The sequence below is a fragment of the Mustela nivalis genome, assembly GCF_964662115.1.
Source record: "Mustela nivalis genome assembly, contig: HAP1_SCAFFOLD_195, whole genome shotgun sequence".
Classification (NCBI taxonomy): Eukaryota; Metazoa; Chordata; class Mammalia; order Carnivora; family Mustelidae; genus Mustela; species Mustela nivalis.
The window spans coordinates 659,226-681,853 of record NW_028136437.1 but is presented as its reverse complement, the minus strand read 5'-3'; positions in this window follow the sequence as shown (position 1 = coordinate 681,853).

Below are 22,628 nucleotides of genomic sequence, written 5' to 3'. Positions count from 1 at the left end.
ATCACTAACTTGCATTATTGTTAACAAGAATCCTGTGCATTACCATCAGTTTTCTACATTATAACCTCTTGCTCTACAGTTTGTAAATAACTTTGTCAATAGCAAGCTAATAAACGGGGTGACTCCAATGGATTGAGATAATCTCTAGAGTTTCTGCTACATAATGAACAGGACTCCATTGAAAGGACACCTAAGAATTTATTTTGCCCCAAAATTTGATCACTTTTTTCACTGTCCTTACCTATTTTCCAAACCTAGTCCTTTTGCTTCACCTTTCAGTCTACGGACAACCCTGTATCTGACTGACTTGTTAATTCTGGGAATGTCTTGCAGATTAATTTGCTTGCCCGAGGTGGTTCCTCTAATTGATGTCTAAGAACCCTAATTAGTTAAGAAAACTTTTTTTTAACATTTTCATTGCTATTTTTTATTATTATTATTATTGCTAATATCTCTATTATAAATAATTCACAAGGGCATCTTTCTGACAAAAGACAAAGAGCTGGCTACTAGTAGAAAAAGTACATTTAACTCTGTCAGTGAAAGTGGTAAAGGATTTGAGAAAATAAGGCAAAGCAGTGGAATTATGTGTTAAAACTTTAAATATTATAGACACATTTACTTAATTTCTAATACTGTTGTTGCTTATAATTAAATAAGATGTTTTCCATGAACCACGCATTACAGCAAATATATTGTTTATACAGATTAAATTTTCATCAAAAGGGACGCCTGGGTGGCTCAGTTGGTTAAGCAGCTGCCTTTGGCTCAGGTCATGATCCCAGCGTCCTGGGATCGAGTCCCGCATCGGGCTCCTTGCTCGGCCGGGAGCCTGCTTCTCCCTCTGCCTCTGCCTGCCATTCTGTCTGCCTGTGCTTGCTCTCTCGCCCACTCTCTCTGATAAAGAAATAAAATCTTAAAATAAATAAATAAATTTTCATCAAAAAATTGTAAGTGTATTTTATTGTAGGATATGATAAGCATTTTGCAGATGAGAAAAGTGAAATTTAGAAAAGTATGTCTTTTCAAATCCCTCATACAATATCTGGCCTAGATAGAAGGATATACTATCACAATTGAGGAAGATAATTGAGATTACTTAAAATGATAAACTTTACTGTATAGGGTTTTTTACAAGTTTGCCACAGATTCAGATTCTTTTAAAATATATATCTATTTTGTGTAAAGAGAATGCACTGAGAAGTAAAAAGAAAGTGATATATCAGTGCTACCAACTAATGGCTATAATATCATCACCTTATTTATGAACAATGAAACAGTGTGCAATATTTAAATAAATTTAAATAAATTCCTATTTATTTTATATATTTATAAATTTAAATAAATTTCTATTTATTTATTATTAAAGAAATTCCTCTAACAAACAGTATGTTTTGAAGGTTGCTAGCAGGAAAGTGTTGTACGACATGGAAGTAATCAGAAAATGTGATCTAAAATTCTGCTTTCAAGGGCGCCTGGGTGGCTCAGTGGGTTAAAATTCTGCTTTCAAGAAGCTATCACAGTAAGTACTGAGCATTAGCTATTATATGCTATGGATGAATAACTGAAATCTACATTTGAAACTAATGGTACACTATATGTTACCTAATTGAATTTTAAAAAGTTAATAAAAAACCCACTATTTTATAAAACAATATTCCCAACAGGCTCTTTTGCTTTAAAATACTCACTTTGTAATGAGAGTCATTACTTTTGCCTAGCCAATTCTTACAGCACTGTTTATCCCTTCCCTGCTTTATCCCTTCCCAGTATCAATAAAGGCTCACTTGGGTTACCTAGAAGCCATGAGAAAGCTTGTAATAGATCTGGCTGGTTTTCACCAGCAATTTGACCACCATGTGCACAGGGAAGTCTATTGATAAAGGCTTTATTGCAATAAGTTGCAAATACATGGATGATTTTGAATTCTCTTTCTTGAGGTCTTGTTTCATGATAATAAATTTAGGGTGGCTTATTGGAATGGATGTTATTAACATATCTTCATAGTTATAAGCACATGGAATTGTAAAATAGATGAACGAATGTGGCATTACTGACAACTGTCCTCATTTTGAAATCAAATTACAGTGTACTAAGATGAGGAAGCAAAGCAGATTTGGGATTATGAGTGAAATAATTTAAAAAAGTCTTGGGGTATGATCAGACTATTGGGTAATTCAGTAGAAAAATGTCAACTGATTGAGATTCTGTGTTCCCTGATTTCAGAGAGAAGTTAAGATAAATAAGTAACACGAGGAGACTAGGAAGCCAAACATAAGTGATAATTTTGTGCCAGGGTGTGTTTACATCTGTTTATCTTCTTGCTTTACCACTAAGGTTGCTCCTAGAGGAGAGTTTAAATATGTGTTGGAGCTAATCTCTGTGGATTACACAAGAAACCACATCCTACAGCTCTCCCTGAAACACCCCTTATGATTTCAATGTAATTTGGTTTTTGCATTTTTAGAAATAACAAAATACTTTGCAAACTCATCTACTTTATTACCATCACAAGTGAGTCAGCTGACTCCACATTTTAACACAGTGACAGTCACAGAGAATGGAGGAATGAGTAGAGTTATCAATATATGTGCTTTTAAGAAGTATGACAGGGTAGCAGCTATTTCCAGGAACCAAAACATGGGTCAGCAGCTGTGCAGGAAAAGTGATGGAATAAATGACTCATTTCAGAGGAGTTCTATAACATATTAGTTCTATAATGTATCTTCAGCCCCCAATTACCCGCTTTGATCTAAAGATAAGGATTTACAGTTAAGGTCCCATTTATGATTTGACTGGTGTGGTCTGAATCATGTTTACTATTGTTTTGACTATTACTTGAAACCTATAGTAGTACTTGGGATATGTGTTGTGTATTCTGTGAACATGTGCTATTTTTAGATTAGATAATTTCTGTCTCGAACCCCTGTTCATTTCTTTGTTTTTGTTTATTTGATAGTGGTTTCAGTAAATGGATATATCTGAAAAATTGCAAAGCCACTATTAAAACAAGTTATTATTATATATAGCATGGAATTGCACATTCCTCCTTTGAATCCGACAGAGCTTCACCATATCCTTAACAATTTGGGAAAAACATGCTATTATTTTTCTTTATAAAATTTCTCCTGTTAGGCTGTGATGGTTGTCATCAGCAGTAACTCCTCTGAAGGCTTTGTCAAAAGAGTTGAAAAAATTGGAAAGGTGTGTGAATGAAGCTGTTTGCTGAATATAAAGAAAAGAGCATTGAAGTACAATTCACACTCTTACTTCTCCTTCTATGCTTTCAGATGTTTGACATTTGAAAATTTTGCTTCTAGAAGAGATGCCCTATATAATTCTTACTTTAAGGAGCAAGTTGCTTTTATAATTTTTTTATTATTCTACCATTCCAGTATTTCCATTTAAATTAAATTCAATACCATTTAAAAAAAATCAAAAGTGCAGCCAGTATTCAATTCCTGGGCTAAATAATTTTAGAAAGCTTTGTGTTATTGAACCTACAGGGTTTTTCTGTAGTTTTAACTCTTTCTTTCTGTGATTTTTCCCATTAGTCACGTAAGTGACTGCAATATAACAGACATTGAGGATAAAGAAGGACTGAATAGAACAATCCTTGGCCTCATGAAGTTGAGAATCTAGCAAGGGAGTCAAACAATTCAATCATTCAGTGACAATTTATTGAGTGCCTGGCCTAAAATGAGCACAACAAAACCCCAGGCCAGAGGAATCATTTTAATGGGAGAGATAGATAATAGGTAAGCCAACTTAAAAAAAAAAATCGTACTGCTTTTTCTTTAATAGAGATGCATATTTGAACTAAATAAGCACATTTTTAAAAGAGCAGTGATTGAGAAGAGGTTTTTTAACTGAGTGGTCCGAAAGGGCCTCCCTGAAAAAGTCTGTTTTGAACAGATTTCTGAATAATATCAGCTAGGAAGCTGCGTAAAAATGTCAGGGATGGGTGATTTTTCCAGTCGAAAAACTGTAAAGGCTCCAAAGTCACAATAGAGCTATAAGTTTCTCTAATAAAGTAACTTCTGACAAAGAATGAGAAGAAATAACTAACCCAGGTTTGAAAGAAAAGGGACAGACTTTCTATGGAATTCATATTTAATTAAAGCTCTAAAGGACAAAAATACAATAGAGCAAAATTCTGGTCACGCTGATATACCTAACGAAAGTTCATAAACAAGGTGTGGGTAGCAAAGAGTGTGTGGGAATGTTGGTAAGAACAGTGGGGAAGAGTCATCCCTGAACATGTTCTTAAATGAAGCAATTCTTGTGTTGTATTAAAGGTTAAATTGGAGTTTGCCTAAGTGATTAGAGAAGGATGCCTCAGCTTATGGAAGTTCAAAGCCATAAAGATGTGATAAACTACTGCAGATATTTTCATGTATATTTGTTGTTGCTTCTAGTAATGGTGATCTAAAAACTCCTACTTAAGACAACTAAAAATCCAGACAAAATAGCTTTTAAAGTTAAAAATATCAGAATGATTATAAAAATAAGTGAGGGATTACTGGGCCAAAATACGAAATACAATGAGAGCCTAGAGATATATGCCCTGAAGCCATTTTAGCTATGAGAGCATTTGAAACTGCTAAAACACACTGAGCTGTGTTGTTCATAGACTCTTGATACTAGAGAAACAAATCCAGCAGCAATCAAATTTGAGGACTTTGGTACAACCCAAATTTAAGTTGAGATCCCCAAAGCACAAGGAGAAGCAGAAATAAGACTATAGCCTACCTTGCCTTCTGTGTAAACTGAGAAAGCCAATCACTGAATTTGGAGTATGATTGTCTTGTAGAGTCTCAGATATAAGAGAAAATCCTACCAAGGAGGACCATACCGTTATTATAGCTCTTAATTATCCCTACTCAATAAGAGTTTCAAATATAATGTCTTGAACACAGCAAAATGTAACAAAGCACACAAAGAAAAACCATTAACAAGATTTGATAGACAAAATGGGATTAAGTATGATGTTAAAATGATCAATAAAGATTGTAAAATGGCTTGATTACTCTGCTCAAAGAAATGAAAGGGGAAGCAAATTGAACAAAAAACTGACACTAAAAATGATATTGAGAAAGGTTTTATAAATGAACCAAATGGATACTCTAGAACTTTAAAGATATGACAGCTAATTTAAGATACCACAGGGGTGCCTGGGTGGCTCACTTAATTAAACCTCCAATTCTTTTTCCTTTTTTTTTAACACCTTAATTTTATTTTATCTCTTTCAATTTGGCTCAGGTCATGATGTCATGGTTGTGAAATAGAGCCCAGAGTTGGGCTCTGAGCTGAGCCTGGAGCCTGCTTAAGATTCTTTTCCCTTCTTTTTCTATCCCTCCCTGAACTCTCACTTGCTCACTCTCTCTTGCTTGCAAATAAATAGATAGATAGATAGATAATAGACAAAGCAAAATAAAAGCAGATTATGAAAATAAATATAAAGATTTTGAAATGAAAACAAGTTCAAAATAAAATAGAGAAGACCTACACAGCTAAAAGTTCATTCAGAAAATCTACTATTAAAGAAGTCAGTATGACACAGTGTTAAGATATCAAAAGATTTGAGCATGTACTTTACAGAAAGGGTAATCCAAATGGCCACTCATATATAAAAACTGTTTATCTTTATTATGAATCTGGAATTAAATTAAATTAAATTAAAAATAAATTAAAACCTAAAATGACATACTATTACACACTTACCATATTGGGCAACAGTAAAATTGCCTTGCAAGAATGTGAAAGAATGAAAGTGCCCATAATAAAAACATTTGAGGTAAGTTGGACAATATTTAGAAAACTTAAAAATAAAAATAAAAATTTGGTCCATTCCTAGAAATACAACATGGAACTAAATGAATATTTTCACCAGGATATGCAAACAGATGATTATAGCTATTTCATTCATAACAGCAGATCAGTAGTGGTCTATTTGCACAATGTTACATTAAATAAGAGAGAATATTAACAAACTGGGAGGAGGGGCTAGGTTGTTATCAGAAACAGATCTTCTATGGTGCTGATTATGTTCTATTTCTCAAAATCTTTAAGTTAAAAAAGTTTTCAAATTTATATCTAGATAGATAGATGATAGATAGACAGATATCCCAGAAGCTGCAATGCTAGGCTAAGACCAGACTTTAAAGGGCTTTTCTATACTCTACTAAATACTTGAAACCATTCATTATATCATAGCTCAGTGTTCAAATCTCCATTTGTTTCCTCAGGTTCCTAATATTTACCTTAAGGTGACCTGATTCAGACTTTTGATCACCTTTGTCTAAATATTTCTATTTTAACAAAGTCCTTTTTAACACTGAGAGACTAAAACTTAGAAAAATACTCTGATTGTTATCTCACTAGGGTGGAAAATATATAGTTACCCATTAACTAATGATATCCATGTCTACATTAGATCCGTGGCATTTTTAATTCTTGGGAGCTTTTGGTTAAATGAAATTTTTAAGCTTCCTTTAAAGGAAGCTTTAAGCCATCACCACATGAATAAAATTAAAGAACCAAATGAAAACAGGCCAAGTATTTACAGAGTAATAGAATGTGCAGTGGAAAGAGTACAATTCTGAAATCATAAAGCCTAAATTAGTGTGATGCATTTTTGCTACCCATGTAATCATAAACCAGTTATCTAAATGTGTTAGCCTCAGTTTTTTCACCCATGAAATGGTGATGATAATACTTATTATGCAGCGTTGTTGTGTGGATGTGATGAAGCATGGAGCATGAGAGTCTCATATTCCATGCTAAAATGATAGCTATTTTTATACTTATAATAATTCTAGTAATAGTAATTAAATTGTTCAAAATGGTAATATTCATTTATATTGAGGCATTGTATTGACTATTATTAGACACATTTACCAACATAAATTTCATTTTACTTTACCCCCTCTGAGGATATATATTCCCTAATTCAATATGAATCTCCTTATGAATAATAATTATCATAATAAATATGCTGATTTTTCTTCTATTTGTTTTTAAGGAGGTATCCTTTACTGTTGAACATAAAGAAACTTAAGCAAGTCTGTCTTATTCAAACTTTGCATGCTGCTTTCTTATGAAACTAGATTATAGAGTTGTATGAAATAAATTCATGCAGTTAAGACATTGATGTTTGGAACACTGGGTGGTCAGTTTAGTATTTCAAAAGAAGATTTTAAATTTAAACCTTAAAACTGAGCTCTTTCAGCCTTTTTTATAGACCATCCTTCATGCTTCATAAGTACTCCTCCATTGTAAACTAAGTAATAGTTTTTGTCACAGTGTATATAACAAAAATGGATTTTATATTCTATTATTTCAGAGTTAGTTGCAGTTTCTACTGCCTTACTTCCTTTTTTGAAAAATAGATTAATTCTACAAAAAGTTTTTTCCAGCTTTATTGAAAAAAATCGACATATTTGTAAATTTAAGAAATGATTTCTTATAACATTGCAAACTTTTAACATTGTGTAAATTTTGTACAATTTGATAAATTGGTATACATCTTTATTGCAATATAATCTACACAAAAATGTTAATACATCTACTATCTCGTATAGTTGCCACTGATTTTTATGCATGTATCGTAAGGAATTTTAAGATCTACTCTCTTAGCAACTTTTATGTATATAGTATAGTAGAGATAAACTTCAGAGGTCTTGTGGGTTTTGTTCCAGACCGCCTCAATAAAGTGATTATCTCAATAAACTAAGTCAAATTATTATTTTTTATGGTTTCCCAGTGCATATAAAAAATAGACACTATACTGTACTGTTCAAAAGCATTATGTTTTTAAAGAAAAACAATGTATATACCTTAAGTAAACTAGTTCTGAGTTTTCAGTGGGTCATAATTACTGATCACAGTTCACCATAACAAATACAATAATAATGTAAAAAACTTGAAATATTGCAAGAATTACCAACATGTGACAGAGAGACACAAAATGAACAAATGTTGTTAGAGAAATGGTGGCAGCAGACTTTTTTTATACAAGATTGCTATAAACTTTCAACTTGTAAGAATGTGATATATGCAAAGTTTAATAAAGGGAAGCACAATAAAAAAAGTATGTATATTTTATTAACTATGATCATCATGCTGTACATTAGATCCCCAGAACTTTTTCATATTATAGTTGCAAGTTTGCACCCTTGGACCACCTTACTCCACCCCAGGTTCACCCCTTGTCAACTCAACTCTAAGTTTCCATTAGTTTTCCTTTTCCTCAGATTCTGTATGTAAGGGATATCATAATACATAAAATTAAAAAATATATAAAATCTTTGAAATATTTCACTTAGTATAATACCTTCAAGATCCATCCATGCTGTTGTAAATGGCAGTATTTCTTAATTTTTCATGGTTAAGTAGTATTCCGTAGTATATATTTACCATACTTATTTTATTCTTTCATCCATTAATGGATACTAAAGTTATTTCCATCTCTTGCTTAGAGTTAATAATTTTATAATAAACATAAGAGTGCAGATATGTCTTTGAACAGTGACTTCGTTTCCTTTAGATAGATACCTAGAAGTGGGATTACTGAATCATATGGTAATTTTACTTTTAATAATATGAATAATCTCCATACTGTTTTCCATACAAATTTATATCCCTATTACAGTGCATAAGTTCCCCGTTTTCCCCAATATTTACCAAAATTGGTTAGTTTCAATTTTTTGGTAGTATATATTCTAATATCTTGCTGTGTTTTTCAGAGGTAAACAACAACAACAACAACATAAGGACTTTGCCCTGAGATTTTTACGTTGAGCACTTTTTAATGCTCCTGTTGGTCATTTATATAACTTTTTTGAAAAAAAAAGTCTATTGAGATCCTTTTGCTATTTTTTTAATCATATATTTTTTTCTATTTGTATCTGTTGGTTATTAACCTCTTTTCAGATATAAGATTCGTAAGTATTTTCTTACATTCTGTGGATTGTGTTTTCATTCTCTCTCCCTTTTTTTGGCAATGCAGAAACGTTAGTTTGATGTAATACCATTTATTTATTTTTGCTTTTTTTGCTTGTGTTTTTGGTCTGGTATCCAAAAAACTATTGGCAAGACCAATGTCAAGGAGAATTTTTCCTATGTTTTCCTTTAGGAAATTTAGTTTCATGCATCACCTTTAAGTCTTTAATCTATTTCAAGTTCAGACTTATGAGTGATATAAGGTTCCCTTTTCATACTGTTTATGTGACTATTCAGTTTTAAATATCATTTATTGAACAGACTATCTTTCCCCATTACATATGTTGGCCCCTGTCAAATATTAGGTGACTGTATGAAAGGATTTATTTCTGGACTCTCAATTCTGTCTACTTGTTTATTGGTCTGTTTTTATGCCAGTATACTTTATTGTTTTGAGCATGAGGGCTTTGTAGTATAGTTTCAAATCAAGAAGTGTAATCTCCCTTCTTCATTCTTTCTCAGAACTGCTTTGATTATTTGTTGTCTTTCATGGTCTCATATAAACTTTAGGATTCTTTACTTACTTCTGTAAAACAATAATATTGGATTTTTTTTAAGATTTTTAATTTATTTATTTGACAGAGAGAGATGACAAGCAGGCAGAGAGGCAGGCAGAGAGAGAAGAGGAAGCAGGCTTCCTGCTGAGCAGAGAGCCTGATGCGGGGCTCGATCCCAGGACCCTGGGATCATGACCAGAGCCGAAGGCAGCGGCTTAACCCACTGAGCCACCCAGGCGCCCCTAACATTGGATTTTTGATAGGAATTGGATTTACAGATGGTTTACGGTAGTATGGACATTTTAACAATGTTAATTCTTACCATTCATAAATATGAGCTATCTTTCCATTTCTGTCACCTTCAATTTCTTTATCAATGTCATAGTTTATGGAGTACAGATCTTTCATCTTCTTAGTTAAATCTATTCCTAAGTATTTTATTATTTTTGATGCTATTGTGAATTAGATTGTTTTCTTTATTTTTTCAGATAGTTCATCATTAGAATGTTAAAATGCTCCTGTCTTGTGCTTACTTTGGCAGCACATATACTAAAATTGGAATGATGCAGAGAAGATTAGCGTGATCACTGAACAAGGATGACATGACAAACTGGGAAGCAGTCCATAAAAAAAAGAAACAAAACAAAATTCTTTTCTTTTATATATTGATCTTGTATTTGGTAATTTTACTAAATTTGTTTATTCAAATTTTTTGTGAATTTTTTAGGATTTTTTAACATGTAAGTTCATGTTATCCAAAAAAAGAAAATTTTACTTCTTCCTTTTTTTTTTTTTGGAGACTCTTGTTTCTTTGTGTTCCTTGTATCTCTGGCTAGGACATCCACTACTGTGTCAAATGAGAGTAGTGAAAATGGACACACTTGTCTTTCTTCTGATCTTTAAGGGAAAAACTTTCAAAAGTTTTGATTGAATATGAGATTAGCTCTGGGCTTGCAATCTGTGTTTTTTCTTTAATGGGTTTTTTAAATTATTTTTTAAAATTTTTTATATAATGTGTTTTAATCCCTAGGGGTACAGGTCTGTGAATCACCAGGTTTACACATTTCACAGCACTCACCATCACTCACCATAGCACCTGCCCTCTCCAATGTCCATACCCCCACCATCCTCTCCCAACACACCTCCCCCCAGCAACCCTCAGTCTGTTTTGTGAGATTCAGTCTTTTATGGTTTGTCTCCCTCCTAATACCATCTTTTTTTAATTTTTCTTTTCGTACGCCCGAAACTGCCTATGTTGCATCTCCACTTCATCATATCAGGGAGATCATATGATAGTTGTCTTTCTCAGATTGATTTATTTCTCCAAGCATAATACCCTCTAGTTCCATCCACGTCATCACAAATAGCAGGATTTCATTTCTTTTGATGGCTGCATAGTATTCCATTGAACATATATACCACATCTTATTTATTGATTCATCTGTTGAAGGACATTTAGTTTCTTTCCATAGTTTAACTATTGTGGACATTGCTGCTATAAACATTTGGGTGCATGTGCCCCTTCAGAATGCCACGTTTGTATCTGTAGGGTATATACCCAGTACTACAAGCACTGGGTCATAGGGTAGTTCTATTTTCAGCTTTTTGAGGCACATCCACGCTGTTTACCAGAGTGGTTGCACCAGCTTGCATTCCCACATACAGTGTAGGAGGGTTGCCCTTTCTCCACATCCTCGCCAGCATCTGTCATTGACGGACTTGTTCATTTTAGCCATTCTGAACGGTGTGAGGTGGTATCTCATTCTGGTTTTGATTTGTATTTCCCTGATGCCGAGTGATGTGGAGCATTTTTTCATGTGTCTGTTGGCCATTTGGATGTATTCTTTGCAGAAATGTCTGTTCATGTCCTCTGCCCATTTCTTCATTGGATTATTTGTTTTTAGGGTGTTGAGTTTGATAAGCTCTTTATAGATTTTGGATACTGGCCCTTTATCTGGTATGTCATTTGCAAATATCTTCTCCCAGATAACTTCTGACAGTGATCTTTTGGCTTTGTTAACTGTTTCCTTTGCAGTGCAAAAGCTTTGGAATCTGATGAAATCCCAATTCTTGCCCTTGCTTCCCTTGCCTTTCGCGATGTTCCTAGGAAGAAGTTGCTGCTGCTGAGGTCAAAGAAGTTGCTACCTGTTCTCTCATCAAGGACTATGATGGATTCCTTTCTCACATTATGCTTCTTCATCCATTTCCAGTCGATTATAATGTATGGTGTTAGGATGGTCCAATTTCATTTTCTGCATGTGGCTGTTCAATTTTCCAGACCCCAAGACCAATGACTCCTTCTCTTCCCCAGGGACAGTGTGCTGTGCCTTCCCCACACTTGCTCCTGGGGAGCGCAGTGACAGACGTGTGCAACCATGCATTTCTCCCATGCAGAGGGGATGCCCAGGCAAAGAGGATTTCGCTCCATGCGGGTTTATTCCACCGTGCAGTGGAGACTAGCTCCGGCAAGCAGCAGGCAGCATCCCACAGACCCGACTCTGATTTCCCAAAGAATGCTGTGCTTTCCCAGAGGGGATGCCCGGGCAAAGAGGCTTTCGCTCTATGCGGGTTTCTCCAAAAGTGCTGCGAATACTAGGCTAAGGCAAGCAACAAAAGCAGCCCACAGAACCGACTCTGATTTCCCAGCGACGGCCATGCTTTCGCAGAGGTTTTCAGCTTGGCGCGAAACGCACTTCGCTGCTGCTTCCTCAGCAAGGCTGTGGTCGTTTGCTCTGTCGCGGCAGGAAAGAAGAGCCGCGGGAGAGCTGGTGCCTCTTGGTCCTTGCTTTCCCGGGCTCCATGTTCGCGCCCGGGGTTCACCTTGCTAAGCCGAACTAAGCAGACACAGTCACAACCCTGCAGCAGCGTGCGTGGCCTAGCATGGCACTCTATGCCTATTACCATCTCCTGGCGTAGGTAAGGCTTTGCCTTTTGCTCCGGCGCTCGGGCAGACTCGGGGTCTACGCCAGTGCCTTCACCATAGGAGAGAGGAGGCGACAGGATTCCTGCACCGGGCCCGAGCACTGGGATGGGGAACAGTGGGGACTGTCTCCACTCTTTCCCCGGCACACCCCCTGCCACCCACAATGCTGCCATATCTTGATGGAAGACGGCATCTGACTGCACGTTTCTATAGGGGTTGTTTCTGCGAGTTCCGGGTATGGCAACTGGTGGCAAGCCCAAGACTGCCCTTGGGAGAGGTGGCCAAAAAAATGCTTTCCCCTTGGGACCAGAGGCACAGGACAGGCCTGCCTTCTGCCCAGACTCCTTCCTCAGAGTGGAGCACGCACCCATGCCCTTGTCGTCCCCTCATGTCTCCTTAGCAGCCAGGCTTCAATCTCTCCGCACAGGGAGCAGAGGACACTTGTCTTCTCATGGCTTGCTATTCGTGCCTCGGCAGGCTATTCTGACTCCCGAGCGTTTCCAGACCCCTCGGCCAAGGGATCCTTCTCTTCCCCGGGGGCGGCATGCTGTGCCTTCCCCAAAATTGCTCCTGGGGAGCGCGGTGACAGACGTGTGCAACCATGCTTCTCTCTCAGGCAGAAAGGATGCTAGGGCAAAGAGGATTTCGCTCCATGCGGGTATCTTCCACCATGTTGCCAAGACTCGCTCAGGCAAGCAGCAGCAGCATCCCCAAACCCAACTCTGATTTCCCAATGAATGCTGTGCTTTCCTAAGGGAGAGGTCCAGGCAAAGAGGCTTTCGCTGTATGCGGGTTTCTCCCACCGCGAGACTGGGCTCAGGGAAGCAGCAGCTGGCCTGACAACATTTCTCAGCGAATGCTGTGCTTTCGCAGAGGCTTTGGATGGAGCGAACCGCACTTTGCTGCTGCTTTCTCAGCAAGGCTTTGGTCGTTCGCTCTTTCGCAGCAGGGACGAAGATCCGCGGGAGAGCTGGTGCCTCTTGGGCCTTGCTTTCGCGGGCTCCAAGTTCGCGCCTGGGTTTCACTTTGCTAAGCCGAACTAGGCAGACACAGTCACAACCCTGCAGCAGCGTGCGTGGCCTAGCATGGCACTCTATGCCTAATTCCATCTCCTGGCCTAGGTAAGGCTTTTCCTTTTGCTCCGGCGCTCGGGCAGACTCGGGGTCGAGGCAAGTGCCTTCACCACAGGAGAGAAGAGGCAACAGGATCCCTGCACACGGCCCGGGCACTGGGATGGGGAACTGTGGGGGACTGTCTCCACAAATTCCCCGCCGCACCCCCTGTCTCCTACAATGCTGCCACATCTTGGTGGAAGATGTCATCTGACTGACCGTTTCTCCATGGGGTTGTTTCTGCAAGTTCCAGGTATGGCACCTGGTGGCAAGCCCAAGTCTGCCCTTGGGACAGGTGGCCAAAGAGATGCTTTCCCCTTGGGACAAGAGGCACAGGACAGGCCTGCCTTCTGCCCAGACTCCTTCCTCAGAGTGGAGCACGCGACCCTGCCTAGTCATCCCCTCATGTCTCCTTAGCAGCCAGGCTCCCATCTCTCCGCACAGGGAGCGGGTGACACATGTCTGGCCACCGGCCTGCATTTCGTGCCGCGGAAGGCTATCCTGTCCCGAGCGTTTCCCGACCCCAAGGCCAAGGGATCCTTCTCTTCCCCGGGGGCGGCGTGCTGTGCCTTCCCCACACTTGCTCCTGGGGAGCGTGGTGAAAGACGTGAGCAACCATGCTTCTCTCTCAGGCAGAAAGGATGCTACGGCAAAGAGGATTTCGCTCCATGCGGGTATCTTCCAACATGCTGCGAAGACTCGCTTAGGCAAGCAGCAGCAGCATCCCCAAACCCAACTCTGATTTCCCAACGAATGCTGTGCTTTCCAAGGGGCGATGCCAAGGCAAAGGGGCTTTCGCAGTATGCGGGTTTCTCCCACCGCGAGACTGGGCTCAGGCACGCAGCAGCAGCCCCCAAAACATTTCTCGGGGAATGCTGTCCTTTCGCAGAGGCTTTGGTTTGGAGCAAACAGCCCTTCGCCACTGCTTCCTCAGCAAGGCTTCTGTCGCGTCAGGGAAGAAGAGCTGCGGGAGAGCTGGTGCCTCTTGGGCCTTGCTTTCCCTGGCTCCATGTTCGCGTCCTGGGTTCACCCTGCCAGGCCGAACTAAGCAGACACAGTCACAACCGTGCAGCAGCGCGCTTAGCCTAGGATGGCACTCCATGCACACTACCATCTCCCGGTGTAGGCATCGCTTGGCCTTTTACTCTGGCGCTCAGGCCGACTCGCGGACTAGGCCTGTGCTTTCCCCACAGGAAAGGAGAGGTGACAGGATCCCTGCACACCGCCCGTGCACTGAATAGGGAGCTTTGGGGGACTGTCACCACTCCTTCCCCTTAAAACCCGGGCCTCCTCCAAGCTTCTACATCCCGGAGGAAGACGGCATCTGATGGCCAGGTCTTTCTGGGAGTTGTTTCTCGAGTTTAGGGTAGGCGCCTGGTGGCAAGCCCATGGCTCCACCACGGTCAGGTGGCCAAGGAGCTGCTGTCTCCTTGGGCCCAAAGGCTCAGGACAGGCATGCTTTCTGCCCAGACTCCTTCCTCAGAGTGGAGCCCTTTCCCCTGCCCTAATCTTCCCCTCGTGTCTCCTTAGCAGCCCGGCTTCCTTCGCTCTGCAGTGACAGATGTGTCCCTTTCCTTAAGGCTCTTTCCACAGGCACCACCGCGCTTCTCTCTCAGGCAGAGCGGATGCCCAGGCAAAGAGGATTTCGCTCCATGCGGGTTTATTCCACCGTGCAGTGGAGACTAGCTCCGGCAAGCAGCAGGCAGCATCCCACAGACCCGACTCTGATTTCCCAAAGAATGCTGTGCTTTCCCAGAGGGGATGCCCGGGCAAAGAGGCTTTCGCTCTATGCGGGTTTCTCCAAAAGTGCTGCGAATACTCGGCTAAGGCAAGCAACAAAAGCAGCCCACAGAACCGACTCTGATTTCCCAGCGACGGCCCTGCTTTCGCAGAGGTTTTCAGCTTGGCGCGAAACGCACTTCGCTGCTGCTTCCTCAGCAAGGCTGTGGTCGTTTGCTCTGTCGCGGCAGGAAAGAAGAGCCGCGGGAGAGCTGGTGCCTCTTGGTCCTTGCTTTCCCGGGCTCCATGTTCGCGCCCGGGGTTCACCTTGCTAAGCCGAACTAAGCAGACACAGTCACAACCCTGCAGCAGCGTGCGTGGCCTAGCATGGCACTCTATGCCTATTACCATCTCCTGGCGTAGGTAAGGCTTTGCCTTTTGCTCCGGCGCTCGGGCAGACTCGGGGTCTACGCCAGTGCCTTCACCATAGGAGAGAGGAGGCGACAGGATTCCTGCACCGGGCCCGAGCACTGGGATGGGGAACAGTGGGGACTGTCTCCACTCTTTCCCCGGCACACCCCCTGCCACCCACAATGCTGCCATATCTTGATGGAAGACGGCATCTGACTGCACGTTTCTATAGGGGTTGTTTCTGCGAGTTCCGGGTATGGCAACTGGTGGCAAGCCCAAGACTGCCCTTGGGAGAGGTGGCCAAAAAAATGCTTTCCCCTTGGGACCAGAGGCACAGGACAGGCCTGCCTTCTGCCCAGACTCCTTCCTCAGAGTGGAGCACGCACCCATGCCCTTGTCGTCCCCTCATGTCTCCTTAGCAGCCAGGCTTCAATCTCTCCGCACAGGGAGCAGAGGACACTTGTCTTCTCATGGCTTGCTATTCGTGCCTCGGCAGGCTATTCTGACTCCCGAGCGTTTCCAGACCCCTCGGCCAAGGGATCCTTCTCTTCCCCGGGGGCGGCGTGCTGTGCCTTCCCCAAAATTGCTCCTGGGGAGCGCGGTGACAGACGTGTGCAACCATGCTTCTCTCTCAGGCAGAAAGGATGCTAGGGCAAAGAGGATTTCGCTCCATGCGGGTATCTTCCACCATGTTGCCGAGACTCGCTCAGGCAAGCAGCAGCAGCATCCCCAAACCCAACTCTGATTTCCCAATGAATGCTGTGCTTTCCTAAGGGAGAGGTCCAGGCAAAGAGGCTTTCGCTGTATGCGGGTTTCTCCCACCGCGAGACTGGGCTCAGGGAAGCAGCAGCTGGCCTGACAACATTTCTCAGCGAATGCTGTGCTTTCGCAGAGGCTTTGGATGGAGCGAACCGCACTTTGCTGCTGCTTTCTCAGCAAGGCTTTGGTCGTTCGCTCTTTCGCAGCAGGGACGAAGATCCGCGGGAGAGCTGGTGCCTCTTGGGCCTTGCTTTCGCGGGCTCCAAGTTCGCGCCTGGGTTTCACTTTGCTAAGCCGAACTAGGCAGACACAGTCACAACCCTGCAGCAGCGTGCGTGGCCTAGCATGGCACTCTATGCCTAATTCCATCTCCTGGCCTAGGTAAGGCTTTTCCTTTTGCTCCGGCGCTCGGGCAGACTCGGGGTCGAGGCAAGTGCCTTCACCACAGGAGAGAAGAGGCAACAGGATCCCTGCACACGGCCCGGGCACTGGGATGGGGAACTGTGGGGGACTGTCTCCACAAATTCCCCGCCGCACCCCCTGTCTCCTACAATGCTGCCACATCTTGGTGGAAGATGTCATCTGACTGACCGTTTCTCCATGGGGTTGTTTCTGCAAGTTCCAGGTATGGCACCTGGTGGCAAGCCCAAGTCTGCCCTTGGGACAGGTGGCCAAAGAGATGCTTTCCCCTTGGGACAAGAGGCACAGGACAGGCCTGCCTTCTGCCCAGACTCCTTCCTCAGAGTGGAGCACGCGACCCTGCCTAGTCATCCCCTCATGTCTCCTTAGCAGCCAGGCTCCCATCTCTCCGCACAGGGAGCGGGTGACACATGTCTGGCCACCGGCCTGCATTTCGTGCCGCGGAAGGCTATCCTGTCCCGAGCGTTTCCCGACCCCAAGGCCAAGGGATCCTTCTCTTCCCCGGGGGCGGCGTGCTGTGCCTTCCCCACACTTGCTCCTGGGGAGCGTGGTGAAAGACGTGAGCAACCATGCTTCTCTCTCAGGCAGAAAGGATGCTACGGCAAAGAGGATTTCGCTCCATGCGGGTATCTTCCAACATGCTGCGAAGACTCGCTTAGGCAAGCAGCAGCAGCATCCCCAAACCCAACTCTGATTTCCCAACGAATGCTGTGCTTTCCAAGGGGCGATGCCAAGGCAAAGGGGCTTTCGCAGTATGCGGGTTTCTCCCACCGCGAGACTGGGCTCAGGCACGCAGCAGCAGCCCCCAAAACATTTCTCGGGGAATGCTGTCCTTTCGCAGAGGCTTTGGTTTGGAGCAAACAGCCCTTCGCCACTGCTTCCTCAGCAAGGCTTCTGTCGCGTCAGGGAAGAAGAGCTGCGGGAGAGCTGGTGCCTCTTGGGCCTTGCTTTCCCTGGCTCCATGTTCGCGTCCTGGGTTCACCCTGCCAGGCCGAACTAAGCAGACACAGTCACAACCGTGCAGCAGCGCGCTTAGCCTAGGATGGCACTCCATGCACACTACCATCTCCCGGTGTAGGCATCGCTTGGCCTTTTACTCTGGCGCTCAGGCCGACTCGCGGACTAGGCCTGTGCTTTCCCCACAGGAAAGGAGAGGTGACAGGATCCCTGCACACCGCCCGTGCACTGAATAGGGAGCTTTGGGGGACTGTCACCACTCCTTCCCCTTAAAACCCGGGCCTCCTCCAAGCTTCTACATCCCGGAGGAAGACGGCATCTGATGGCCAGGTCTTTCTGGGAGTTGTTTCTCGAGTTTAGGGTAGGCGCCTGGTGGCAAGCCCATGGCTCCACCACGGTCAGGTGGCCAAGGAGCTGCTGTCTCCTTGGGCCCAAAGGCTCAGGACAGGCATGCTTTCTGCCCAGACTCCTTCCTCAGAGTGGAGCCCTTTCCCCTGCCCTAATCTTCCCCTCGTGTCTCCTTAGCAGCCCGGCTTCCTTCGCTCTGCAGTGACAGATGTGTCCCTTTCCTTAAGGCTCTTTCCACAGGCACCACCGCGCTTCTCTCTCAGGCAGAGCGGATGCCCAGGCAAAGAGGATTTCGCTCCATGCGGGTTTATTCCACCGTGCAGTGGAGACTAGCTCCGGCAAGCAGCAGGCAGCATCCCACAGACCCGACTCTGATTTCCCAAAGAATGCTGTGCTTTCCCAGAGGGGATGCCCGGGCAAAGAGGCTTTCGCTCTATGCGGGTTTCTCCAAAAGTGCTGCGAATACTCGGCTAAGGCAAGCAACAAAAGCAGCCCACAGAACCGACTCTGATTTCCCAGCGACGGCCCTGCTTTCGCAGAGGTTTTCAGCTTGGCGCGAAACGCACTTCGCTGCTGCTTCCTCAGCAAGGCTGTGGTCGTTTGCTCTGTCGCGGCAGGAAAGAAGAGCCGCGGGAGAGCTGGTGCCTCTTGGTCCTTGCTTTCCCGGGCTCCATGTTCGCGCCCGGGGTTCACCTTGCTAAGCCGAACTAAGCAGACACAGTCACAACCCTGCAGCAGCGTGCGTGGCCTAGCATGGCACTCTATGCCTATTACCATCTCCTGGCGTAGGTAAGGCTTTGCCTTTTGCTCCGGCGCTCGGGCAGACTCGGGGTCTACGCCAGTGCCTTCACCATAGGAGAGAGGAGGCGACAGGATTCCTGCACCGGGCCCGAGCACTGGGATGGGGAACAGTGGGGACTGTCTCCACTCTTTCCCCGGCACACCCCCTGCCACCCACAATGCTGCCATATCTTGATGGAAGACGGCATCTGACTGCACGTTTCTATAGGGGTTGTTTCTGCGAGTTCCGGGTATGGCAACTGGTGGCAAGCCCAAGACTGCCCTTGGGAGAGGTGGCCAAAAAAATGCTTTCCCCTTGGGACCAGAGGCACAGGACAGGCCTGCCTTCTGCCCAGACTCCTTCCTCAGAGTGGAGCACGCACCCATGCCCTTGTCGTCCCCTCATGTCTCCTTAGCAGCCAGGCTTCAATCTCTCCGCACAGGGAGCAGAGGACACTTGTCTTCTCATGGCTTGCTATTCGTGCCTCGGCAGGCTATTCTGACTCCCGAGCGTTTCCAGACCCCTCGGCCAAGGGATCCTTCTCTTCCCCGGGGGCGGCGTGCTGTGCCTTCCCCAAAATTGCTCCTGGGGAGCGCGGTGACAGACGTGTGCAACCATGCTTCTCTCTCAGGCAGAAAGGATGCTAGGGCAAAGAGGATTTCGCTCCATGCGGGTATCTTCCACCATGTTGCCGAGACTCGCTCAGGCAAGCAGCAGCAGCATCCCCAAACCCAACTCTGATTTCCCAATGAATGCTGTGCTTTCCTAAGGGAGAGGTCCAGGCAAAGAGGCTTTCGCTGTATGCGGGTTTCTCCCACCGCGAGACTGGGCTCAGGGAAGCAGCAGCTGGCCTGACAACATTTCTCAGCGAATGCTGTGCTTTCGCAGAGGCTTTGGATGGAGCGAACCGCACTTTGCTGCTGCTTTCTCAGCAAGGCTTTGGTCGTTCGCTCTTTCGCAGCAGGGACGAAGATCCGCGGGAGAGCTGGTGCCTCTTGGGCCTTGCTTTCGCGGGCTCCAAGTTCGCGCCTGGGTTTCACTTTGCTAAGCCGAACTAGGCAGACACAGTCACAACCCTGCAGCAGCGTGCGTGGCCTAGCATGGCACTCTATGCCTAATTCCATCTCCTGGCCTAGGTAAGGCTTTTCCTTTTGCTCCGGCGCTCGGGCAGACTCGGGGTCGAGGCAAGTGCCTTCACCACAGGAGAGAAGAGGCAACAGGATCCCTGCACACGGCCCGGGCACTGGGATGGGGAACTGTGGGGGACTGTCTCCACAAATTCCCCGCCGCACCCCCTGTCTCCTACAATGCTGCCACATCTTGGTGGAAGATGTCATCTGACTGACCGTTTCTCCATGGGGTTGTTTCTGCAAGTTCCAGGTATGGCACCTGGTGGCAAGCCCAAGTCTGCCCTTGGGACAGGTGGCCAAAGAGATGCTTTCCCCTTGGGACAAGAGGCACAGGACAGGCCTGCCTTCTGCCCAGACTCCTTCCTCAGAGTGGAGCACGCGACCCTGCCTAGTCATCCCCTCATGTCTCCTTAGCAGCCAGGCTCCCATCTCTCCGCACAGGGAGCGGGTGACACATGTCTGGCCACCGGCCTGCATTTCGTGCCGCGGAAGGCTATCCTGTCCCGAGCGTTTCCCGACCCCAAGGCCAAGGGATCCTTCTCTTCCCCGGGGGCGGCGTGCTGTGCCTTCCCCACACTTGCTCCTGGGGAGCGTGGTGAAAGACGTGAGCAACCATGCTTCTCTCTCAGGCAGAAAGGATGCTACGGCAAAGAGGATTTCGCTCCATGCGGGTATCTTCCAACATGCTGCGAAGACTCGCTTAGGCAAGCAGCAGCAGCATCCCCAAACCCAACTCTGATTTCCCAACGAATGCTGTGCTTTCCAAGGGGCGATGCCAAGGCAAAGGGGCTTTCGCAGTATGCGGGTTTCTCCCACCGCGAGACTGGGCTCAGGCACGCAGCAGCAGCCCCCAAAACATTTCTCGGGGAATGCTGTCCTTTCGCAGAGGCTTTGGTTTGGAGCAAACAGCCCTTCGCCACTGCTTCCTCAGCAAGGCTTCTGTCGCGTCAGGGAAGAAGAGCTGCGGGAGAGCTGGTGCCTCTTGGGCCTTGCTTTCCCTGGCTCCATGTTCGCGTCCTGGGTTCACCCTGCCAGGCCGAACTAAGCAGACACAGTCACAACCGTGCAGCAGCGCGCTTAGCCTAGGATGGCACTCCATGCACACTACCATCTCCCGGTGTAGGCATCGCTTGGCCTTTTACTCTGGCGCTCAGGCCGACTCGCGGACTAGGCCTGTGCTTTCCCCACAGGAAAGGAGAGGTGACAGGATCCCTGCACACCGCCCGTGCACTGAATAGGGAGCTTTGGGGGACTGTCACCACTCCTTCCCCTTAAAACCCGGGCCTCCTCCAAGCTTCTACATCCCGGAGGAAGACGGCATCTGATGGCCAGGTCTTTCTGGGAGTTGTTTCTCGAGTTTAGGGTAGGCGCCTGGTGGCAAGCCCATGGCTCCACCACGGTCAGGTGGCCAAGGAGCTGCTGTCTCCTTGGGCCCAAAGGCTCAGGACAGGCATGCTTTCTGCCCAGACTCCTTCCTCAGAGTGGAGCCCTTTCCACTGCCCTAATCTTCCCCTCGAGTCTCCTTAGCAGCCCGGCTTCCTTCGCTCTGCAGTGACAGATGTGTCCCTTTCCTTAAGGCTCTTTCCACAGGCACCACCGCGCTTCTCTCTCAGGCAGAGCGGATGCCCAGGCAAAGAGAATTTCGCTCCATGCGGGTTTATTCCACCGTGCAGTGGAGACTAGCTCCGGCAAGCAGCAGGCAGCATCCCACAGACCCGACTCTGATTTCCCAGAGAATGCTGTGCTTTCCCAGAGGGGATGCCCCGGCAAAGAAGCTTTCGCTCTATGCGGGTTTCTCACATCGTGCTGCGTATACTCGGCTAAGGCAAGCAACAAAAGCAGCCCACAGAACCGACTCTGATTTCACAGAGACTGCTATGCTTTCACAGAGGTTTTCAGCTTGGCGCAAACCGCACTTCGCTTCTGCTTCCTCAGCAAGGCTTTGGTCTTTCGCTCTGTCGCGGCCTTGTTTTCCCGGGCTCCAAGTTCGCGCCCGGGGTTCACCTTGCTAAGCCGAAATAAGCAGACACAGTCACAACCCTGCAGCAGCGTGCTTGGCCTAGCATGATACTCTATGCCTATTACCATCTCCTGGCGTAGGTAAGGCTTTGCCTTTTGCTCCGGCGCTCGGCAGACTCGGGGTCTAGGCCAGTGCATTCACCACAGGAGAGAAGAGACGACAGGATATCAGAGTTGGGTTTGGGGAGGCTGCTGCAGCTTGCCTAAGCGATCTCCGCAGCATGTTGGAAGATACCCGCATGAAGCGAAATCCTCTTTGCCCTAGCATCCTTTCTGCCTGAGAGAGAAGCATGGTTGCACACGTCTGTCAACGCGCTCCCCAGGAGCAATTTTGTGGAAGGCACAGCACGCAGCCCCCGGGGAAGAGAAGGATCCCTTGGCCTTGGAGTCTAGAAACGCTCGGGAAGCAGAATAGCCTGCCGAGGCACGAACAGCAGGCCATGAAAAGACAAGTGTCCTCTGCTCACTGTGCGGAGAGATTGAAGCCTGGCTGCTAAGGAGACATGAGGGGAAGACAAGGGCATGGGTGCGTGCTCCACTATGAGGAAG